The sequence below is a fragment of the Tiliqua scincoides genome, chromosome 1, assembly GCF_035046505.1.
Source record: "Tiliqua scincoides isolate rTilSci1 chromosome 1, rTilSci1.hap2, whole genome shotgun sequence".
NCBI lineage: Eukaryota > Metazoa > Chordata > Lepidosauria > Squamata > Scincidae > Tiliqua > Tiliqua scincoides.
In genome coordinates, this window is record NC_089821.1 from 128,755,839 (window position 1) to 128,758,674 (window position 2,836).

Below are 2,836 nucleotides of genomic sequence, written 5' to 3' on the forward strand. Positions count from 1 at the left end.
GAGACGCTTGAGGGGGGACATGATTGAGACATACAAAATTATGCAGGGGATGGACAGAGTGGATAGGGAGATGCTCTTTACACTCTCACATAATACCAGAACCAGGGGACATCCACTAAAATTGAGTGTTGGGCGGGTTAGGACAGACAAAAGAAAATATTTCTTTACTCAGCGCGTGGTCGGTCTGTGGAACTCCTTGCCACAGGATGTGGTGCTGGCGTCTAGCCTAGACGCCTTTAAAAGGGGATTGGACGAGTTTCTGGAGGAAAAATCCATTATGGGGTACAAGCCATGATGTGTATGCGCAACCTCCTGATTTTAGGAATGGGTTAAGTCAGAATGCCAGATGTAGGGGAGAGCACCAGGATGAGGTCTCTTGTTATCTGGTGTGCTCCCTGGGGCATTTGGTGGGCCGCTGTGAGATACAGGAAGCTGGACTAGATGGGCCTATGGCCTGATCCAGTGGGGCTGTTCTTATGTTCTTATAAACCTACTGAGAGCAAACCACTGAGAGAGACTGGCTTACCTAGGCCTTTAACACTACCCACTGAATTTGTTGCAGAGATATCAGAGATTTGTCACATATATCACACAGTTCATTCTTTTACAGCCCAACTCTTTCCTTCCTCCAGCAAATGCAGCTAGTTTGGCCTTGACTCTAAAATTCAAGTGAATCCTAAATTCTCCACCTGGAAATGGTTGGCAACCTTCAGTCTGGAAAGACTATGGTATAAGCCTACAGCACCCGGTATTCCCAAGAGGTCTCCCATCCAAGTACTAACCAGGCCTGACCCTGCTTAGCTTCTGAGATCAGACGAGATCGGGCATGTGCAGGGTAACAGTATCTAGGAAAATCAGGTTAGCTAATTTCACAGCAGTCTCATGTTTCCTAAAGGCTTGCTTTGACTTTTTAATATTTCTCATTAATAGGTCAGTGCATCTGACATATTATAATCAACATAACTATAATATGACACCTTGGATAACCTTGAATTTCAAGAAGGACAATCCCTGTCCTTTGTGTGAAACTCCATTTACTAGAGGGAGAACACATGGATTGGGTTTCTCTTCCTCTCTGGCAATGGCTACCCCTGCCTTCAAAAGGTGGAAAGGGCTTGAAAAGCAAACCTGGCACTAGGTGGGACAAGGGAGCCTAGTTACTTATTTGGGTGAAGGGGCACATTGCGAAGCAACCCATGAAACAACAGCTGCCCAGTACACACTGGCATAGCAACTATTGGTTACGCTCAAGAAAGGGACGTGGAGAGGAAGGAAAGAAGGTTGGAAAGAAAAGGGAGCAATTGATTACCAGTTCTGATGGTTGGCTTGGCACAGTGGTTCTTTTGCGATGGCTGGAATGAGCAACTCCAGCTTCATGCAGCTCCAGCATGCCAATAAATGACACTACCAACAGCAAGGCAGCAACATGAGGAATGAAGAACAGAGACATGTAGGGTTTCATGACTCAGCTTTTTATATTTTTCTTACCCTTTGGGCCTCTTTGTGGAGGGAGATAATCAAAGAAGCCTCTTTTGTGACTTGATGGCTCCTGATTACTTTTCTCTGGTCACAATGGTTTTGCACTTTACAGAAGGTGCAGAAGGCAGCTCTGGAGGCCAGTGGCTCAATTAGCACGGAGTTGGCAAAGATGGTGAGGTGAGGGTTGGGATCCTGCTCTTGTGACAGGAACAACTTTGCTTACAAGTCAGGAAGCTCCCAGGATGTGGCTTTGGTTCACAGATTCAAATGTGCTGTGCAAGCAAGGTGTGGCTGCTCATGGAATTTTCCCAGAAACAAAAGCCAGGCAAAGTTTCTCCCAAGCCAGAGCTGTGGGGGGGGGGGGGGGATGATTTCTCTGACAAATTGAGTGTGCCCTTCCTTGTGGCCTGTGGCTTCTTGCCATCAGCCCAGTTCTAACATCACGTTACTAGCCTGGGTTGTGCAATCCTAGCAGGCACCCAGCACTGCATGTGCATGTATTGAAGCATGGCACACATTTAATAAAATAAAAAGGTTGCCAGGCCACAGTCCTCAAGATGTGTTTTAGCAACCAAACTGAAAGCTAAAGTTTATTTTTAACACGTTCGTGAGCCAAAAGGAATACCTGTCTTGGGAATGGCTGTGGGTGGGTGTCTGGATGAGAAAATGAGATATTTCATCACTCTTGTGTTTCTGTTATCCTCTTCCAGCTACTCATTGAATGGGCGCTCCTGTCAATTGAGCTGAAAGCTATATAGGGGTCTTGGGTGTGGTGGTAACTATGGAATACAGCTTTTAAATATTTGCTGCTTCCCACTTTCAGCTCTCCTTCCTTGAGTGCAGATAAAAGCCTGTAAAAATTTCCCAAAAGCAAACAAACTAGTTTAGCTTGCTCTGTTAAATATACCTCATGCGGTCATGATTGCCAGGACTTTGAGACAAAAGCAGCAACCCCTGAACAGGCTTACCAGGAAGCAAGTCCCACTGAATGACTTGCACCAAGCGAAAATTTTTGGGCTAGAATGCAAGAAAGGTAGGGAAGCGGGCATCTGAAAGGAAAATGAAGAACAGAGAAAAAGAGCATGATCTGGAAGAGAAAGAAAGCAAGTATATTCAGTGCCATTGCTGGGTTGGCCGTCAGCCAGTGAGGAGTTTACCTTCCGGATGCTCAGTGTTCCAGAAGTTCCGGGGTGAGGTGATGATGTTATCACATTATCACCTCACCACCAACTGCTTCTGGAGTGCCTGATTTGGATCCAGTAGTGGGCAGGAGGGCCCTTCCAATGCACAGAGAACCATCTAAGTGCATGCTCCCTTTGCTGCTCTGAGCCTCGTTGCCAACAACGTGACAATGGAT

The 2,836-nt window shown here is 46.3% G+C and overlaps 1 pseudogene; it reads right to left on the minus strand.

Moving 5' to 3' along the window:
* Positions 1–733: 733 nt before the first annotated feature.
* On the minus strand, positions 734–851 carry LOC136637053 (5S ribosomal RNA; annotated as a pseudogene).
* Positions 852–2,836: the final 1,985 nt, after the last annotated feature.